The sequence below is a fragment of the Astyanax mexicanus genome, chromosome 6 (assembly GCF_023375975.1).
Source record: "Astyanax mexicanus isolate ESR-SI-001 chromosome 6, AstMex3_surface, whole genome shotgun sequence".
Taxonomy (NCBI): domain Eukaryota; kingdom Metazoa; phylum Chordata; class Actinopteri; order Characiformes; family Acestrorhamphidae; genus Astyanax; species Astyanax mexicanus.
In genome coordinates, this window is record NC_064413.1 from 13519265 (window position 1) to 13540173 (window position 20909).

General features: G+C 49.8%; 5 non-coding genes and 4 pseudogenes across 5 annotated transcripts; all 9 read right to left on the bottom strand.

Moving 5' to 3' along the window:
• Positions 1–4837: 4837 nt before the first annotated feature.
• Positions 4838–4933, bottom strand: LOC125802667 (U2 spliceosomal RNA; annotated as a pseudogene).
• A 294-nt stretch (positions 4934–5227) lies between these two features.
• Positions 5228–5344, bottom strand: LOC125802690 (U5 spliceosomal RNA). Its single transcript, XR_007439740.1, has one exon. It is a non-coding gene; the product is annotated as a U5 spliceosomal RNA (small nuclear RNA).
• A 528-nt stretch (positions 5345–5872) lies between these two features.
• LOC125802571 (U2 spliceosomal RNA) lies at positions 5873–6047 on the bottom strand (annotated as a pseudogene).
• A 6054-nt stretch (positions 6048–12101) lies between these two features.
• Positions 12102–12218, bottom strand: LOC125802691 (U5 spliceosomal RNA). Its single transcript, XR_007439741.1, has one exon. It is a non-coding gene; the product is annotated as a U5 spliceosomal RNA (small nuclear RNA).
• A 514-nt stretch (positions 12219–12732) lies between these two features.
• On the bottom strand, positions 12733–12923 carry LOC125802658 (U2 spliceosomal RNA). The gene has a single exon (XR_007439728.1). It is a non-coding gene; the product is annotated as a U2 spliceosomal RNA (small nuclear RNA).
• Positions 12924–13231: 308 nt separating this feature from the next.
• On the bottom strand, positions 13232–13348 carry LOC125802692 (U5 spliceosomal RNA). The gene has a single exon (XR_007439742.1). It is a non-coding gene; the product is annotated as a U5 spliceosomal RNA (small nuclear RNA).
• A 533-nt stretch (positions 13349–13881) lies between these two features.
• Positions 13882–14057, bottom strand: LOC125802583 (U2 spliceosomal RNA; annotated as a pseudogene).
• A 6079-nt stretch (positions 14058–20136) lies between these two features.
• On the bottom strand, positions 20137–20253 carry LOC125802693 (U5 spliceosomal RNA). The gene has a single exon (XR_007439743.1). It is a non-coding gene; the product is annotated as a U5 spliceosomal RNA (small nuclear RNA).
• Positions 20254–20732: 479 nt separating this feature from the next.
• LOC125802668 (U2 spliceosomal RNA) lies at positions 20733–20909 on the bottom strand (annotated as a pseudogene).

Here is a 20909-nt window from a genome sequence, read left to right on the forward strand (position 1 = left end):
AAAGTCGGCCGCCCTGGCGTAATGCCAGGGTCGGTCGACGGACCACGGCGCCATCCCGTTCCAGGGGATCGCCCTTCTCAGGGCGAACCCCAGCCAGAACCTCGCGAACAGGGTGGCGGGGTGTCCTCCTTTGCCCTCGACCAGCCTCGCCAGGAAGGCCACGAACAAAGTCGCGGCCTTCACCGGCGCGCAGAACACCCCTCTACCTCCCCTGGCGACCGGGAGGTACATGGTCGTCCTAGCGACCTGCTCGTACCTCCCGCCCCACACAAAGGTGAAAACGCACCTTTCGACCCGTCTTCCCGTCACGAAAGGGATTGGGAAGACGTAGGCCAGGTGGTTCAGGCCAGCCAGCAAGTCCGAGTTCACCACCAAGACCCTGCCGGACAACGAGAGATCCCTCTCGCTCCAGCGCGCCGCCCTGACCTGCAGCTTTGCCAAAGTGACATCAAAGTCCCGGTCCTTTCCCAGGAAGAGGGTGGCGTCGTCGGCGTAAATCGCCACCTTCGCGCTGAGACCCCTTCCTCCTGGGATGTGCAGGCCGCCGAAAGCAGGCTCTCGTCGCAGCCGCTCGACCAGCGTCTCGATGTACAGGACGTAGAGCAGGGGAGACAGCGGGCACCCCTGTCGTACCCCTCCCTTCTGCTCGACCTCGGCCGAGAAGTGGCCGTTTACCCCCACCTTGCTGGTGACTTCTGTATAAAGAAGTCGTACTAGGGCTAGGAAGCCCGGGCCCACGCCCATCTTCTGCAGAACTGCGAAGAGGAAGGCGTGGTTAACCCGGTCGAAGGCCTTCTCCTGGTCCAGACTCAGCACCGCCAGGGGCACCCGGCGCTGCTCCGCCCAGGCAATGGCGTCTCGTATGAGAGCCAAGTTCATACTGCCTGTGCGCCCGGGCACCCCGCAGGTTTGATCCGGACGGACCAGGGAAGCCATGACTCCCTTGAGGCGTCGGACCAGCACCTTGGCAAAGATCTTATAATCAACCGTCAGCAATGTTATAGGCCTCCAGTTTGCCAAGTCGGTCCTGTCTCCCTTCTTGTACAGAAGGGTGACATGCCCCTTCCGAACGGAGGGTGGGAAAAGTCCCAAACCTCCGGCCTCTGCGTACATGTCCAGCAGTTCCGGACCTATCAGGGGCCAAAAGCTCCTGTAGAACTCTACAGGCAGCCCGTCACCTCCGGGGGCCACGCCGCCTTTCAGGGAGAGCATTGCGCTCTCCACCTCTGCGGGGGTGACGTTTCCCTCCAGGAGGGCCCTTTCCTCTTCCGACAGCCGTCCCTCCACGGCGTCCAGGAAGGCAAGAGCCCCGGCTCCCGGTACGTCCCGGGCCTGGAACATGTTGGCGAAATAAGCCGCGGCCGCCACCAACATTCCGTCGGTGTCCTCGTGGAGCGTCCCGTCTTCCGACTTGAGCCCCGGGATGTGCACCCTAGCCTGCCTCTTCTTGACAGAGTCAAAGAAGAAGCGCGTAGGGCGCTCATCCTCCCTGATCCGTTGGTGCTGAGCCTGTCTGCAGTACCCGCGTGCCTGGGCCTCGTGGTAAAACCTCAAGGCCTCACTGGCTTCCCGGATCCGGACTTGATTCCGGTCCCGCCAGGCGGCTCGCAGGTCGCACGACCACCTCCGGATCGCCCGCTCTCTCCTCCGAGCGGCCGCGTTCGCCCACCACCGGCAGAGGGTGGCGACCTTTTCCTTCAGGTCTTCCCACCACTCCCCCGCCGTGGCATAGAGGACCTTCATCCTCTTCCATGTGGGGTAGAGGGTCCGGAAAACGGCGCAAAAGGCCGGATCCCGTAGGAGGGCGACATTCATCCTCCATACCCCCCTCCCACGCCCCCCCCCCTGCATGCGCAGGGCAACTCCCACGTAACAGTGGTCGGAGCCCCAGAACGGTCTGGACCAACACGCTAAGATGTCAGCTCCGTTCCGGACAAAGATGTAGTCCAGGCGGGAGGCGTCACCCCTGGAATTACACCAGGTGTGTCCTCCCCCATGGGGCTCGACGACCCTGTACGAATCGACCAGCCCGGCAGTCTGCACTATCCTAACTAGTTCCAACCCCCCGGCCCCTGTGTCGAGGTCCACGTTAAAGTCCCCGCCTACGACGAGGACCTTGTTCGTGAACAACAGGGGCTCCAGGTGGGTAAAGAACCCTTGCCGACCGGCCGGGCTGGCAGGAGCATACACTCCTATTGCCCTGAGGGCAATCCCCCTCCACTCCCCGTCGACGCAAATGATGCGTCCTGGCACCGGGGACTGAACGGTCAGGACCGAGAAGTCCCCGGAGCCAAACAAAATGCCCACTCCGTCCGCCACTCCTTCCCCCACCCCCCACACCGAGGGGCCCGCCTTCCACTGGGCCGAATATAAGCTTGCATCCCGCTGCGAGGTCAAGTGGCACTCCTGCACAAACAGGACCTCGCAGCGGAACGCTCGCAAGCTCCGGAAGACGGCCTCCCGCTTAACCCCGTCCCTGATGCCCCTAACGTTGAGGGACCCCACCGTCAGTCTACACATATCTAAAACGGTGGAGTCCCTCCCTCCCCCCTCCCGCCGTACCCAGAAAACGGATCCCCACCCCCCAACCCCACCCAACCCCGCAAAAACCCACCCCAACCCAACAAAGTCCCACACACCCACAAACCCCACAAAACAGCCCCATAAACCTCCCACCCACAACAAACCCACCCCAAACCAACACAGTCCCACAAAACCCCCCACCCGCAAAAGCCCACCCACAACAAACACAGTCCCACAAAATCCCCCCTCCCGCAAAAGCCCACCCACAACAAACACAGTCCCACAAAATCCCCCCTCCCGCAAAAGCCCACCCACAACAAACACAGTCCCACAAAATCCCCCCCTCCCGCAAAGGCCCACCCCCAACAAACACAGTCCCACAAAATCCCCCCTCCCGCAAAAGCCCACCCACAACAAACACAGTCCCACAAAATCCCCCCTCCCGCAAAAGCCCACCCCCAACAAACACAGTCCCACCAACCCCCCCTCCCGCAAAAGCCCACCCCCAACACACAGTCCCACCAACCCCCCACCCGCACAAACTCAACAAAGTCCCAAAAACCCCCACACACGCACAAACCCCCCACAACCCTACTCAGTCCAACAAGCCCACCCAACCCCAACACAGTCCCACAACCCGCCACCCACAAAAGTCCACCCACCCCAAAGAAGTCCCACAGTCCCCAACCCCTTCCCCAAAAACCCCTCCTCCCCTCCGAAACAAAGTCCCACTCCCTCAAAATACTCCCTACCCCTGCCCTATCTCTGAAAGGATACTGCATAAGGGCGGTCATTTATTTTTCCCTTTACCCTTCCCCCCCCCAGACCTCGTCCGCCTGGTGGCCACCCTCTCCCACCCCTCCTGACCTGCGTCCTCTGGGTCAGACGACGAGGAGCCGTCCAGCAGAGGCGGGGACCAGTCTGTGCTGGGGTCCTGGGGTGCGTCGTCCGCACACTGGCCCGGCCCCGGCAAAAGCACGCTGGCTGGGTCGAGGAGGTCGAACTCCCGGGCCTCCTCAACCTTGGACCTTTTGGCCTTCTGGCCATCCTCCTCAGGCTGAGGGTCCCGTTCCCTGGTGGGCGCGGGGACAGGGGGGTCTGACGCTGGCAGGCTGTCGGGGACGGCGACTGTCGCCCAACCGGGCCGCACGATGGGTGTACCGGGCTCCATCCCCTCCAACACCTCCGCCCAGTCCATGGGCGTCCAGGAGTCGGGCAGCGGTGGGGCCGGCCCGAGGCCTGTGGACTCGCCGGCGGGGCCCAGCAGAGTCTCGGCGACGGCGTCCTCTGGAGTAGGTGGCACCTCCTGCTGCCACTGCTGTCCCGCCGGCAGGTCCTCCGGGACCGACTCGGCTGGAACTTCCGCGGATGGTGGGGGAGGCGGTGGCTGCTGCGGCGGCGGCGTGGGACGAGGTGGAGGGACCCCTCCGTGGTGGGCGGTGGAGGGCCCTGGATCTCCGTCGACCTCGACGGCGGGCTTGGACGGGCGTACAGCAGGCACCCTGGCAGCCGGTGCAGCGATGGCCTCCTCAGACGGGGCTCGGTCCCGGTTGACGGTCCGGAAATCGTCCTCGAACAGGCTCGCATAGGTGCCCCGGCGGGTAGGGCAGGACCGGAAGAGGTGGCCCTCGCTCCCACAGAGGCTGCAGGTCTTGGGGGCCCCGCACTCAGCTGTCCCGTGGTCCTCCGCCTGGCAGAACCTGCACCTCCGCCCCGTGCAGGCCTCCTTCGTGTGCCCCGGGCCGCCGCACCGGCGGCAGTAGAGGGGCTGCCCGGGGTAATGGAGGAACCCCCGGTGCGGGCCGATGGCGAAGCTCCCCGGGGGGTGTAGCAGTCCCCCGGGGACGGCCGGGTCCACACGAAGCCGGACCAGGAACCTCCTCTTGCCGGTCCATATCCCGAACCTGCCCTTTACCCTCTCCGCCGGCGACACAGACGAGCAATACCTGCCCAAGAAGGCCTGGACGATCCCATCCTCTACGTGTGGGTTGTAGAGGTGGACCGTCACCGGAACCTCATCCATGGCGAAGAGGGGGACGCATCGCAGTCCCCGCAGCACCTCTTCCTCCACCCCTCTGCTGCAGCGGTCAAACAGCGCCGTGCAGTCCGAATAGGACGCCAGGGTGACGTCCATGAAGCCCGCCGCCGCGAAGTCCTGCAGGCAAAAGATCTTCGACGGTCCCAAACCCGCGAAGTCCCGGAGGATCCTCTGGACGATGAAGTCCCAGCCGAATCTCGCCTTCTCCGCAGCCTCCACCTCTGGCAGCAGCTCCAGCCGAACCATGTTTTTCAGTCGCACCACTCGGGCCGACGTTGGCGCTCTCCCGGCCATGCTCTTTTAGGCAAGCGTAGACCGTTCTTAAAAGAACAGATACTACACTTGATCTTAGCCAAAAGGCCGAGAAGCGATAACCCGAATATCGCCACCTGGTTGCGGGGCCCTTCTTTTTACTATGTAGCTACTAAGCGGCGAAGCCAACAGATGTCCCACCCATTTAACGTCACCCTACTCTAGCCATTGTTCAAAGAGGTCTGTCTTTTACCATTATTCCTTTCAAACTTTTTTTTTTTTTTTTTTTTTTACCGTTTTCTTTTGTCATCATTCCTTCCTAGTCTATTCTTTTTTATTATTATTATTTATTTATTGATTCATTCATGTTTTCATTCTCTCTCTCTCTCTCTTTTTTTTGGTACTGAAATGAGCAGCTTCGCTAAAAGCAAAGCTTTCAAAAAATAAGCAATACTCGTCAACGTTCCCCTCCACGGAAATCTTTAGTAAAAGGCGAAAGATTTATACGTGAATGAAGAGAAACCCGAGCTATACCCGTAACCCACCAAACCCCTCCGAGGTCCAGAAAGGGCCGAGGCAGCTGGAGGAAGGCAGGGAGCAAGGGCAGATTGAGAGGGAAGACAACCTTCAACTTTTTTGTCTTCTCCTCCAGTTAAAACGCACGAGTCCTGATGACGTCACACCTGAGCGGCACGGTCGTCCTTGCCTAAAGAGCAGAAGGGGACACAAAAGAACACAAAGAGACAAGCCAAACAACATATCGAGTTAAAAAAAAAAAAAGTTAAAAAAAAAAAAAAAAAAAAAAAAGAACAAAAACGGAGGGAAAACGGAAAACGCGCGAAAAAGACCCTCCCCTGCCAGCGAGTACAGAATTAAATAAATAAATAAATAAACAAACAGAAGAAGAAAACAACACAAGCATGCATGGGTTCACTTCAAAACACAAGCAGAGAAAAAACAAGACAGATCACAGGAACTGACCATCCCCCGATCAATTCCAGCCCTCTTGAGCACTTAGCCAACGACCCAGTCGTTTCTTCTTTCTTTGCACCGCTGTAAGGAAGGTGCACCGCTCCTGGAGGTACTGCAATACCAGGTCGATGCGTGGAGCAGAAGGAGCAAGCTCCTGTTCTGGCTCCCTGTTCTAAAAATCCATTTAATATGTAGCCCTCATATAGAGGGCGTATCAGATATTAAACTGATAAGAACAGATTTTTCTTTCGAAAAAAGTTTTATTGTCACCTTTACATTTTTTTTTAAAAACCAAGTGAACATTTTTACAATTTACATACATTTAAAACAATACATTCATGAAATTAAAACAAGCCTTTTTTTCATTTCCTTTTTTTAAAAATCCTTTTCACATAGTTCATTAAAACCACATTTCCCCCTCCCCATGTATTTTTTTATTAAACTCCATTAAAATTCATAATAAAACAAAACAAATGAAATCGAGTAAAATAAAATACATGATAAAACATCTCTTCTCACAACACTGACAACTTTTTTTGTGTGTGTTTTTGACATTGTCCTTTTTTTTTTTTTGCGTGTGTGTGTGTGTGTGTACGTGTTTTGGGAATAAAAGGGTCCATGTCCGTGTGGTTAAAAGGTTCATGCTGAAAAGGTATAAAAGGAATTGTAATAGTCCGTAAAAACGAGTAAAATTGTCCTTTGTGCAGAACCGGGGTGAGCCCCTATCAAGCAGGCACCACCCCGCTCCTCAGAAGAACGCCGCTGTCGTTTCTGGGCTCAGAGGAGATCCCCCCCTGTGCCCGCTGCTCCTTTTACTGTGTCCGTATTACCGGGGTGCATCTACGGGAGCCAGGAGCCGTGGTGGTCTGGACCCCCCTGCGTGAGACCCCGGCCCCCTCCTCCGAATGTCGCCGTGCGGTGTCCCCTGCAGCGAAGATGTAACCAGCGCCGACAGTGCGTGCAGGGGCACCGTCACGCGCTTCCCCACCAGCAGGTTGCGGGAGGTCCAAATGGCGGCCTTGACGTGGTTCAGGGTGGACCAGAGCGCTGCAAAGTCGGCTGCTGGTATCTTGTCGAGGCCCTGGCCCACCCCGTTTACCGCTACCCGGTAAACCGTCGGCAGGACCTCCCCTGCTGGCAGGCACGGGCATTGCAGGGGGCCGGTTAAGGCCCACAGGTCCCTCGCCACGCTGCACTCCCAGAGCACGTGCCGCACGGTCTCGGGCTCGCCACACCCGGGCCGCGGGCAGATGGGGTTCGTTGCCATGCCCCGGGAATGCATCACGGCCCTGACCGGGAGGATCTCATGGGCAGCCATCCACGACAGGTCCTTATGCTTGTTCTGAAGAGCGGGGTGGGCGGCGTTCCTCCAAACTTGTCTGGCCTCACCGAGTGTGAGGCCGGGAACTGGGCTCACCTCCTCCCGGTCCTGCACAAGAGAGACAAGACACTTGGCATTAGTTAAAACGGTGACATCTTCTTTTTCTAAAACATACTTGTTTAAAAACTTCCTGATAAAATCATATTCTTTTGGCAGATTAAAAGACACAGGTGTTCTAAGATCTGGGCTTAAAATCTTGAGGCGTTGCAAGTACGACCCCATCCAGAACCTCGCCATCACTGCTGTCTTGTTTTGTCTGGAGGGGTCTGTCGCATACTTTACGTGCAAAGCAGCGAACTTGCTCCCTAAAAACAGGTGGGGGTCTGGGAGTCCCTTCCCTCCGTTTTCCGGTCTTTTCTTCACCTCGGCCCTCCTCAGTCTCTCCCACTTGGACCCCCACAGAAAATAAAAGATCGCCCGGTCCAGACCTAAAAGAAATTGTCTCGGGGGACTAAAAACAGAACACAATAGTAACAGCAAGGGTAAAATCACAGCTTTAATAATTAAAATCTTGCCCTCTATTGTCAACTGTCTTAGTCCCCAAAATCCCAAATGCTGTCTAACTCTACCTAAAGCGTCAGTCCAGTTGCCCCGTCCACCACCCTCTTTGTCGAATTTGAGTCCTAAAATTTTAATATCAGTTACTTTAAAAACAACGTCCAGGTCAGTTGGTATGTTCCCTCTAGGCCCAAAGAGCTGGGCCTCGGACTTGCTCCTATTGAGCTTAGCGCCCGAGGCCCTTCCAAACCAGTCAGTCACGTCCAATGCTCTTTGGACCGATAAAAAGTCAGAACATAAAAGCGTGACGTCGTCCATAAAAAGTGTGCAGGTCGCCGTCAGTCCACCTGGCAAGTCTAGTCCTTTGATCCATTTATCCTTTCTCAAGATCTGCGCCAACGGCTCTATACATGCCACGTACAGAAGCGGAGATAACGAACACCCTTGGCGGACGCCAGAGCGTACACTGATCGCTTTTGTGAGGTGCCCGTTTACACGAATTTTGCTGCTGATGTCTTTATAAAGCAGCTCCACCCACTTAATAAACCTCCCTGGGAACCCCATTTTTTGCAGTACCTGGAACAGGTACTGGTGCGAGACCCGATCAAAGGCTTTCTCAAAATCTAAATTTAGAACTATGAGTCGGATGTTTCTGTCTCTCGCAAAACAGATGGCGTCTCTAACCAACACTAGGCTGTCTGTGATCTTCCTTCCGGGCACGGCGCAGGCTTGATCCGGGTGGATCACGTCCTCTAAAACCAAAGACATACGTCTGGATAAAATCTTACTAAAAAGTTTACAATCACAGTTTAAAAGGGTTATCGGTCGCCAGTTTCTTAAGTCGGTCTTGTCGCCCTTCTTATAAAGTAAACTAACTATACCTACTCTAAAACTGTCTGGAAGTCGGTCGAAGTTCTCAAATTCTTTAAAAACCGTCAAGATGTCAGTTGATAAAATGTCCCAAAAGGTCAAATAAAATTCCACGGGGAGTCCATCCTCTCCCGGGCACTTACCTTTTTTAAAACCTTTAAGACATTTAAAAGCTTCTTCACCTGTAAAAACTTTTGTTAAAACATCCTGACCGCTTATGTTTTTATCTAAAAAACTTAAAACTTCGTTCATTGTTTTGGGTTGTACACTTTTTTCTCTAAATAGTTCTTCATAAAATTCTTCTGTTGCCTTTAAAATCCCTCCCGTTGTTTTTTCCTCCCTCCCATCTTTTGTTATATTTACAATCCCTCCCCCCCTTGATAAAATCTTCTTAAAAAAATACCTTGTGCACTTCTCCCCTTCTTCCACTTCCTGCTCCCGACTTCTTAAAATAGTTGCTTTACTTTTAATTTCATTTAAAACCGACATTTCCCTTTTCACCTCTGTAACTTCCTCACTAAAATCTATGCCATTTGATAAAAGGTTAAAATACCGTTGTAGTCTCTTTTGCAGCCCCAACATGCGCCGTCTGTCTTTGTTTTTCCTCTCTTTTCCTATTTTCTTAAAAAAAGTCTTGGTCCTTTGTTTAACCATCTCCCACCACTGTGCCCGTGAATCGTAGCAGTCTTGGAGGGTCTGCCAGAGACTGTACTGCTCCCTGTAACTCCTAACTATCTCTTTATCTTGTAACAGGGAGCAGTTCAGTCTCCACAGCCCTCCCCCTACAGTCACACCGGTGGGGAAAGACAGGGTGCAGGAGAGCATAAGGTGGTCAGAAAAGAACATGGGGGATAATGTAGCATCGCTTGGCGGGCAGTCTCTCGTAAAAATGTAGTCGATGCGGGAGGCGCGGGCGCAATCACCACTAAACCAGGTGAAGCCCTCCTCCCCTGGATGCATTGTTTTAAAACAGTCGACTAATTTAAAATCCTTAACTAACCCTTGTAATAAAAACGATGTCTTATCTAGTTTAAAATCATCCCCCTTCCCTTTCCTATCTTTCCTAGTTAAAACACAGTTAAAATCCCCTCCCACTACTAAAGGTACCCTCCCTAGCATGTGGGGCTGCAGGTCCTCTAAAAGGTCGTACCTGTCATTTTTATCATTAAAACCATAAATATTTAAAATGTTGAAGTCCGTCCCTAAAAAAGTCAGGTTTGCTAAAAGAGCCCGTCCGTCTCTCACCACTGTGCTGCCCTTCACCAAGATATGGGGGTTTTTAATTAAAATGGCAACGCCGTCTGCTCTGTTGTAGTGTGATCCGCTCCAGAGAGAGGGACCCGCAGCCCATCGCTGCTCCCAATCTCTGTATGATTTCATAAACGGCAAAGCACACTCTTGTAATAAAAACACATCTGACTTTATATCTTTTAAAAAGGACAAGACGCTCTCTGCTCTAGTGGCGGCTCTCACACTTCTAACATTGATAGTTGAGATGGTAAGAGCCATGAGCATTTATGGTTTTAAAACAGGTACTTCATTTAAAAGAGACTACTGAAATAAAACAGGTTAAAAGGCATTTTAAAAGTTACTTAAAGTAACTGTGACACCTGCTCTTCCTTAATCTCCATTAATCTGGAGAGAGGAGGTGAGCTGGTGCCTCTTGCCTCTGGTTCCCCACAGTCACATGCTGTGGGGGCCTTGGGCGTCGATGATGTTAGCTTAAACTGGAGAAAAGAAACTTCATTTGGAGAACCAGCGGGCCACAGCCGGTTCAGGTCTTCTGAGGAAGAACTACCTGAACCCCGTGCGGCCCTCTGTTTCTTCTCCGTCAATATAGACAGAGGAGACTCTGCAGCTCTTTTCCCCACCTGGGCGTTTGGGAGGGAGCCGGTTGACTCACCCCCGCTGGAGGCCACTACACCTTCCTCCACCGTTACCATGGAGGAGTTGGTTTCCTCCTCCTCCTGCTCCACCACCATTTTGTTACCTTGTTCTGGCTGGAGGGGTGTGGCCTCCAGTTCCTGCTGTGACTCTGCCTGGTTGTTAGCCCCGCCCTCTGCAACATGGCCATTCCCTGAGGCCGGCTGGAGATTTGAATCTCCCGCCAAAACCTCAGGGACCGCCCCTTCCTCCTCCACTTCCTTCTCTCTCTCCTGCTCCTCTTGGCCATGCTGCCTGGCAGCCATTTTATTAGCCTTTAGCTTGTTGGCAAAAGATTTGGGGCAATCTCTGTAGAGATGGGAATTTTCACCACAAAGATTGCACCTTCTGCCATTGGGACACTCCTCATAAGTGTGCCCAATTTCTCTACACTTCCCACAAACAATTTCTGCACATGCCTCTGCAAGGTGCCCAAACTTTCCGCACTTGCGGCATAGTTTGGGCATGCCTTGGTAAAAGATGTAACCGCGATTTTCCCCCAACACTATCATGGACGGTATCTGTCTCAGGCCTAGGTAACTGCTCGGGTCTTCCCATTGTTTAATGGGAACTCGCCACGAGCAGTTCCAAATGCCGTCCTCATCCAGAACCTTGATAGGTGGGCTTTTAACGGTACAGAATCTAGCCAGCCATGTAACAATGTCTTCTCCAGTCACAGTTTCATTAAACATTCTGACAATCACCACTTTATGTGAATTATCAGAAAGTTTTTCCACCTTGAACATGGAGAACTGGTCCTTAACATTTTCAAAACGAGTCCAGAAATCTTTTAACAGGGAAGCAGAGCGGAAGCTAACGTCAAAACCTTTGTTTCCAGGCAGAGTCATTAAACAGTTCAAGTCAGCAGGTGTGAAGGCGAGGGCACCTTGAATTAGCTTCCTGGAGAAGTCCAGACGGGACATCCCCAAGAGCTTACCCTCCACCTCTCTGGATAATAGGCGCACGCTGTGGTGCCTCCGCATGCCGGCACGAGCAGCCGACATGCTGAGAGGCACCTGGTGGCCTTAGCTCCAGTAAAAAACTAAAACAATAAAGACAATAAATAAGTAAAATTCTAAAACAAGTAAAAGGGATTGTACTTACCTTAGGGTGTTGGGGTTTTCCCCCTTCAGCCAAGATGGAACGAAAGCCGTCAGACGAAAACCCCAATGAGCCCCAGACGAAGCAGGATCCGAGCCTACTGCCTAAGGCTCTTTCTCACCGAACAGGGACAAGTACAATCTTCTCTCAGGCGGCAAGGACCAGGGTCACAAAGACCAAGATCTCGCACCACCAGAGAGTCGACCGCTGTCTTAGCCAAAAGGCCGAGAAGCGATAACCCGAATATCGCCACCTGGTTGCGGGGCCCTTCTTTTTACTATGTAGCTACTAAGCGGCGAAGCCAACAGATGTCCCACCCATTTAACGTCACCCTACTCTAGCCATTGTTCAAAGAGGTCTGTCTTTTACCATTATTCCTTACAAACTTTTTTTTTTTTTTTACTGTTTTCTTTTGTCATCATTCCTTCCTAGTCTATTTTTTTTTTATTATTATTATTTATTGATTCATTCATGTTTTCATTCTCTCTCTCTCTCTCTCTCTCTCTCTGTCTTTTTTTTTTTTTTTTTGGTACTGAGATGAGCAGCTTCGCTAAAAGCAAAGCTTTCAAAAAATAAGCAATACTCGTCAACGTTCCCCTCCACGGAAATCTTTAGTAAAAGGCGAAAGATTTATACGTGAATGAAGAGAAACCCGAGCTATACCCGTAACCCACCAAACCCCTCCGAGGTCCAGAAAGGGCCGAGGCAGCTGGAGGAAGGCAGGGAGCAAGGGCAGATTGAGAGGGAAGACAACCTTCGACTTTTTTGTCTTCTCCTCCAGTTAAAACGCACGAGTCCTGATGACGTCACACCTGAGCGGGACGGTTGTCCTTGCCTAAAGAGCAGAAGGGGACACAAAAGAACACAAAGAGACAAGCCAAACAACATATCGAGTTAAAAAAAAAAAAAGTTAAAAAAAAAAGAACAAAAACGGAGGGAAAACGGAAAACGCGCGAAAAAGACCCTCCCCTGCCAGCGAGTACAGAATTAAATAAATAAATAAATAAACAAACAGAAGAAGAAAACAACACAAGCATGCATGGGTTCACTTCAAAACACAAGCAGAGAAAAAACAAGACAGATCACAGGAACTGACCATCCCCCGATCAATTCCAGCCCTCTTGAGCACTTAGCCAACGACCCAGTCGTTTCTTCTTTCTTTGCACCGCTGTAAGGAAGGTGCACCGCTCCTGGAGGTACTGCAATACCAGGTCGATGCGTGGAGCAGAAGGAGCAAGCTCCTGTTCTGGCTCCCTGTTCTAAAAATCCATTTAATATGTAGCCCTCATATAGAGGGCGTATCAGATATTAAACTGATAAGAACAGATACTACACTTGATCTTAGCCAAAAGGCCGAGAAGCGATAACCCGAATATCGCCACCTGGTTGCGGGGCCCTTCTTTTTACTATGTAGCTACTAAGCGGCGAAGCCAACAGATGTCCCACCCATTTAACGTCACCCTACTCTAGCCATTGTTCAAAGAGGTCTGTCTTTTACCATTATTCCTTACAAACTTTTTTTTTTTTTTTACTGTTTTCTTTTGTCATCATTCCTTCCTAGTCTATTTTTTTTTTATTATTATTATTTATTGATTCATTCATGTTTTCATTCTCTCTCTCTCTCTCTCTCTCTCTCTCTGTCTTTTTTTTTTTTTTTTGGTACTGAGATGAGCAGCTTCGCTAAAAGCAAAGCTTTCAAAAAATAAGCAATACTCGTCAACGTTCCCCTCCACGGAAATCTTTAGTAAAAGGCGAAAGATTTATACGTGAATGAAGAGAAACCCGAGCTATACCCGTAACCCACCAAACCCCTCCGAGGTCCAGAAAGGGCCGAGGCAGCTGGAGGAAGGCAGGGAGCAAGGGCAGATTGAGAGGGAAGACAACCTTCGACTTTTTTGTCTTCTCCTCCAGTTAAAACGCACGAGTCCTGATGACGTCACACCTGAGCGGGACGGTTGTCCTTGCCTAAAGAGCAGAAGGGGACACAAAAGAACACAAAGAGACAAGCCAAACAACATATCGAGTTAAAAAAAAAAAAAGTTAAAAAAAAAAAAGTTAAAAAAAAAAAAAAGAACAAAAACGGAGGGAAAACGGAAAACGCGCGAAAAAGACCCTCCCCTGCCAGCGAGTACAGAATTAAATAAATAAATAAATAAACAAACAGAAGAAGAAAACAACACAAGCATGCATGGGTTCACTTCAAAACACAAGCAGAGAAAAAACAAGACAGATCACAGGAACTGACCATCCCCCGATCAATTCCAGCCCTCTTGAGCACTTAGCCAACGACCCAGTCGTTTCTTCTTTCTTTGCACCGCTGTAAGGAAGGTGCACCGCTCCTGGAGGTACTGCAATACCAGGTCGATGCGTGGAGCAGAAGGAGCAAGCTCCTGTTCTGGCTCCCTGTTCTAAAAATCCATTTAATATGTAGCCCTCATATAGAGGGCGTATCAGATATTAAACTGATAAGAACAGATTTTTTCTTTCGAAAAAAGTTTTATTGTCACCTTTACATTTTTTTTTTTTTTTTAAAAACCAAGTGAACATTTTTACAATTTACATACATTTAAAACAATACATTCATGAAATTAAAACAAGCCTTTTTTTCATTTCCTTTTTTTAAAAATCCTTTTCACATAGTTCATTAAAACCACATTTTCCCCTCCCCATGTATTTTTTATTAAACTCCATTAAAATTCATAATAATACAAAACAAATGAAATCGAGTAAAATAAAATACATGATAAAACATCTCTTCTCACAACACTGACAACTTTTTTTGTGTGTTTTTGACATTGTCCCTTTTTTTTTTTTTTTTTTTTTTTTTTTTGCGTGTGTGTGTGTGTGTGTGTACGTGTTTTGGGAATAAAAGGGTCCATGTCCGTGTGGTTAAAAGGTTCATGCTGAAAAGGTATAAAAGGAATTGTAATAGTCCGTAAAAACGAGTAAAATTGTCCTTTGTGCAGAACCGGGGTGAGCCCCTATCAAGCAGGCACCACCCCGCTCCTCAGAAGAACGCCGCTGTCGTTTCTGGGCTCAGAGGAGATCCCCCCCTGTGCCCGCTGCTCCTTTTACTGTGTCCGTATTACCGGGGTGCATTTACGGGAGCCAGGAGCCGTGGTGGTCTGGACCCCCCTGCGTGAGACCCCGGCCCCCTCCTCCGAATGTCGCCGTGCGGTGTCCCCTGCAGCGAAGATGTAACCAGCGCCGACAGTGCGTGCAGGGGCACCGTCACGCGCTTCCCCACCAGCAGGTTGCGGGAGGTCCAAATGGCGGCCTTGACGTGGTTCAGGGTGGACCAGAGCGCTGCAAAGTCGGCTGCTGGTATCTTGTCGAGGCCCTGGCCCACCCCGTTTACCGCTACCCGGTAAACCGTCGGCAGGACCTCCCCTGCTGGCAGGCACGGGCATTGCAGGGGGCCGGTTAAGGCCCACAGGTCCCTCGCCACGCTGCACTCCCAGAGCACATGCCGCACGGTCTCGGGCTCGCCACACCCGGGCCGCGGGCAGATGGGGTTCGTTGCCATGCCCCGGGAATGCATCACGGCCCTGACCGGGAGGATCTCATGGGCAGCCATCCACGACAGGTCCTTATGCTTGTTCTGAAGAGCGGGGTGGGCGGCGTTCCTCCAAACTTGTCTGGCCTCACCGAGTGTGAGGCCGGGAACTGGGCTCACCTCCTCCCGGTCCTGCACAAGAGAGACAAGACACTTGGCATTAGTTAAAACGGTGACCTCTTCTTTTTCTAAAACATACTTGTTTAAAAACTTCCTGATAAAATCATATTCTTTTGGCAGATTAAAAGACACAGGTGTTCTAAGATCTGGGCTTAAAATCTTGAGGCGTTGCAAGTACGACCCCATCCAGAACCTCGCCATCACTGCTGTCTTGTTTTGTCTGGAGGGGTCTGTCGCATACTTTACGTGCAAAGCAGCGAACTTGCTCCCTAAAAACAGGTGGGGGTCTGGGAGTCCCTTCCCTCCGTTTTCCGGTCTTTTCTTCACCTCGGCCCTCCTCAGTCTCTCCCACTTGGACCCCCACAGAAAATAAAAGATCGCCCGGTCCAGACCTAAAAGAAATTGTCTCGGGGGACTAAAAACAGAACACAATAGTAACAGCAAGGGTAAAATCACAGCTTTAATAATTAAAATCTTGCCCTCTATTGTCAACTGTCTTAGTCCCCAAAATCCCAAATGCTGTCTAACTCTACCTAAAGCGTCAGTCCAGTTGCCCCGTCCACCACCCTCTTTGTCGAATTTGAGTCCTAAAATTTTAATATCAGTTACTTTAAAAACAACGTCCAGGTCAGTTGGTATGTTCCCTCTAGGCCCAAAGAGCTGGGCCTCGGACTTGCTCCTATTGAGCTTAGCGCCCGAGGCCCTTCCAAACCAGTCAGTCACGTCCAATGCTCTTTGGACCGATAAAAAGTCAGAACATAAAAGCGTGACGTCGTCCATAAAAAGTGTGCAGGTCGCCGTCAGTCCACCTGGCAAGTCTAGTCCTTTGATCCATTTATCCTTTCTCAAGATCTGCGCCAACGGCTCTATACATGCCACGTACAGAAGCGGAGATAACGAACACCCTTGGCGGACGCCAGAGCGTACACTGATCGCTTTTGTGAGGTGCCCGTTTACACGAATTTTGCTGCTGATGTCTTTATAAAGCAGCTCCACCCACTTAATAAACCTCCCTGGGAACCCCATTTTTTGCAGTACCTGGAACAGGTACTGGTGCGAGACCCGATCAAAGGCTTTCTCAAAATCTAAATTTAGAACTATCAGTCGGATGTTTCTGTCTCTCGCAAAACAGATGGCGTCTCTAACCAACACTAGGCTGTCTGTGATCTTCCTTCCGGGCACGGCGCAGGCTTGATCCGGGTGGATCACGTCCTCTAAAACCAAAGACATACGTCTGGATAAAATCTTACTAAAAAGTTTACAATCATAGTTTAAAAGGGTTATCGGTCGCCAGTTTCTTAAGTCGGTCTTGTCGCCCTTCTTATAAAGTAAACTAACTATACCTACTCTAAAACTGTCTGGAAGTCGGTCGAAGTTCTCAAATTCTTTAAAAACCGTCAAGATGTCAGTTGATAAAATGTCCCAAAAGGTCAAATAAAATTCCACGGGGAGTCCATCCTCTCCCGGGCACTTACCTTTTTTAAAACCTTTAAGACATTTAAAAGCTTCTTCACCTGTAAAAACTTTTGTTAAAACATCCTGACCGCTTATGTTTTTATCTAAAAAACTTAAAACTTCGTTCATTGTTTTGGGTTGTACACTTTTTTCTCTAAATAGTTCTTCATAAAATTCTTCTGTTGCCTTTAAAATCCCTCCCGTTGTTTTTTCCTCCCTCCCATCTTTTGTTATATTTACAATCCCTCCCCCCCTTGATAAAATCTTCTTAAAAAAATACCTTGTGCACTTCTCCCCTTCTTCCACTTCCTGCTCCCGACTTCTTAAAATAGTTGCTTTACTTTTAATTTCATTTAAAACCGACATTTCCCTTTTCACCTCTGTAACTTCCTCACTAAAATCTATGCCATTTGATAAAAGGTTAAAATACCGTTGTAGTCTCTTTTGCAGCCCCAACATGCACCGTCTGTCTTTGTTTTTCCTCTCTTTTCCTATTTTCTTAAAAAAAGTCTTGGTCCTTTGTTTAACCATCTCCCACCACTGTGCCCGTGAATCGTAGCAGTCTTGGAGGGTCTGCCAGAGACTGTACTGCTCCCTGTAACTCCTAACTATCTCTTTATCTTGTAACAGGGAGCAGTTCAGTCTCCACAGCCCTCCCCCTACAGTCACACCGGTGGGGAAGGACAGGGTGCAGGAGAGCATAAGGTGGTCAGAAAAGAACATGGGGGATAATGTAGCATCGCTTGGCGGGCAGTCTCTCGTAAAAATGTAGTCGATGCGGGAGGCGCGGGCGCAATCACCACTAAACCAGGTGAAGCCCTCCTCCCCTGGATGCATTGTTTTAAAACAGTCGACTAATTTAAAATCCTTAACTAACCCTTGTAATAAAAACGATGTCTTATCTAGTTTAAAATCATCCCCCTTCCCTTTCCTATCTTTCCTAGTTAAAACACAGTTAAAATCCCCTCCCACTACTAAAGGTACCCTCCCTAGCATGTGGGGCTGCAGGTCCTCTAAAAGGTCGTACCTGTCATTTTTATCATTAAAACCATAAATATTTAAAATGTTGAAGTCCGTCCCTAAAAAAGTCAGGTTTGCTAAAAGAGCCCGTCCGTCTCTCACCACTGTGCTGCCCTTCACCAAGATATGGGGGTTTTTAATTAAAATGGCAACGCCGTCTGCTCTGTTGTAGTGTGATCCGCTCCAGAGAGAGGGACCCGCAGCCCATCGCTGCTCCCAATCTCTGTATGATTTCATAAACGGCAAAGCACACTCTTGTAATAAAAACACATCTGACTTTATATCTTTTAAAAAGGACAAGACGCTCTCTGCTCTAGTGGCGGCTCTCACACTTCTAACATTGATAGTTGAGATGGTAAGAGCCATGAGCATTTATGGTTTTAAAACAGGTACTTCATTTAAAAGAGACTACTGAAATAAAACAGGTTAAAAGGCATTTTAAAAGTTACTTAAAGTAACTGTGACACCTGCTCTTCCTTTATCTCCATTAATCTGGAGAGAGGAGGTGAGCTGGTGCCTCTTGCCTCTGGTTCCCCACAGTCACATGCTGTGGGGGCCTTGGGCGTCGATGATGTTAGCTTAAACTGGAGAAAAGAAACTTCATTTGGAGAACCAGCGGGCCACAGCCGGTTCAGGTCTTCTGAGGAAGAACTACCTGAACCCCGTGCGGCCCTCTGTTTCTTCTCCGTCAATATAGACAGAGGAGACTCTGCAGCTCTTTTCCCCACCTGGGCGTTTGGGAGGGAGCCGGTTGACTCACCCCCGCTGGAGGCCACTACACCTTCCTCCACCGTTACCATGGAGGAGTTGGTTTCCTCCTCCTCCTGCTCCACCACCATTTTGTCACCTTGTTCTGGCTGGAGGGGTGTGGCCTCCAGTTCCTGCTGTGACTCTGCCTGGTTGTTAGCCCCGCCCTCTGCAACATGGCCATTCCCTGAGGCCGGCTGGAGATTTGAATCTCCCGCCAAAACCTCAGGGACCGCCCCTTCCTCCTCCACTTCCTTCTCTCTCTCCTGCTCCTCTTGGCCATGCTGCCTGGCAGCCATTTTATTAGCCTTTAGCTTGTTGGCAAAAGATTTGGGGCAATCTCTGTAGAGATGGGAATTTTCACCACAAAGATTGCACCTTCTGCCATTGGGACACTCCTCATAAGTGTGCCCAATTTCTCTACACTTCCCACAAACAATTTCTGCACATGCCTCTGCAAGGTGCCCAAACTTTCCGCACTTGCGGCATAGTTTGGGCATGCCTTGGTAAAAGATGTAACCGCGATTTTCCCCCAACACTATCATGGACGGTATCTGTCTCAGGCCTAGGTAACTGCTCGGGTCTTCCCATTGTTTAATGGGAACTCGCCACGAGCAGTTCCAAATGCCGTCCTCATCCAGAACCTTGATAGGTGGGCTTTTAACGGTACAGAATCTAGCCAGCCATGTAACAATGTCTTCTCCAGTCACAGTTTCATTAAACATTCTGACAATCACCACTTTATGTGAATTATCAGAAAGTTTTTCCACCTTGAACATGGAGAACTGGTCCTTAACATTTTCAAAACGAGTCCAGAAATCTTTTAACAGGGAAGCAGAGCGGAAGCTAATGTCAAAACCTTTGTTTCCAGGCAGAGTCATTAAACAGTTCAAGTCAGCAGGTGTGAAGGCGAGGGCACCTTGAATTAGCTTCCTGGAGAAGTCCAGACGGGACATCCCCAAGAGCTTACCCTCCACCTCTCTGAATAATAGGCGCACGCTGTGGTGCCTCCGCATGCCGGCACGAGCAGCCGACATGCTGAGAGGCACCTGGTGGCCTTAGCTCCAGTAAAAAACTAAAACAATAAATACAATAAATAAGTAAAATTCTAAAACAAGTAAAAGGGATTGTACTTACCTTAGGGTGTTGGGGTTTTCCCCCTTCAGCCAAGATGGAACGAAAGCCGTCAGACGAAAACCCCAATGAGCCCCAGACGAAGCAGGATCCCGAGCCTACTGCCTAAGGCTCTTTCTCACCGAACAGGGACAAGTACAATCTTCTCTCAGGCGGCAAGGACCAGGGTCACAAAGACCAAGATCTCGCACCACCAGAGAGTCGACCGCTGTCTTAGCCAAAAGGCCGAGAAGCGATAACCCGAATATCGCCACCTGGTTGCGGGGCCCTTCTTTTTACTATGTAGCTACTAAGCGGCGAAGCCAACAGATGTCCCACCCATTTAACGTCACCCTACTCTAGCCATTGTTCAAAGAGGTCTGTCTTTTACCATTATTCCTTACAAACTTTTTTTTTTTTTTTACTGTTTTCTTTTGTCATCATTCCTTCCTAGTCTATTTTTTTTTATTATTATTATTTATTGATTCATTCATGTTTTCATTCTCTCTCTCTCTCTCTCTCTCTCTCTGTCTGTCTTTTTTTTTTTTTTTTGGTACTGAGATGAGCAGCTTCGCTAAAAGCAAAGCTTTCAAAAAATAAGCAATACTCGTCAACGTTCCCCTCCACGGAAATCTTTAGTAAAAGGCGAAAGATTTATACGTGAATGAAGAGAAACCCGAGCTATACCCGTAACCCACCAAACCCCTCCGAGGTCCAGAAAGGGCCGAGGCAGCTGGAGGAAGGCAGGGAGCAAGGGCAGATTGAGAGGGAAGACAACCTTCGACTTTTTTGTCTTCTCCTCCAGTTAAAACGCACGAGTCCTGATGACGTCACACCTGAGCGGGACGGTTGTCCTTGCCTAAAGAGCAGAAGGGGACACAAAAGAACACAAAGAGACAAGCCAAACAACATATCGAGTTAAAAAAAAAAAAAGTTAAAAAAAAAAAAAAAAAAAAAAAGAACAAAAACGGAGGGAAAACGGAAAACGCGCGAAAAAGACCCTCCCCTGCCAGCGAGTACAGAATTAAATAAATAAATAAATAAACAAACAGAAGAAGAAAACAACACAAGCATGCATGGGTTCACTTCAAAACACAAGCAGAGAAAAAACAAGACAGATCACAGGAACTGACCATCCCCCGATCAATTCCAGCCCTCTTGAGCACTTAGCCAACGACCCAGTCGTTTCTTCCAGGTCGATGCGTGGAGCAGAAGGACCAAGCTCCTGTTCTGGCTCCCTGTTCTAAAAATCCATTTAATATGTAGTCCTCATATACAGGGCGTATCAGATATTAAACTGATAAGAACAGATTTTTTTTTTTTTTTGGGTCAGAAATCAT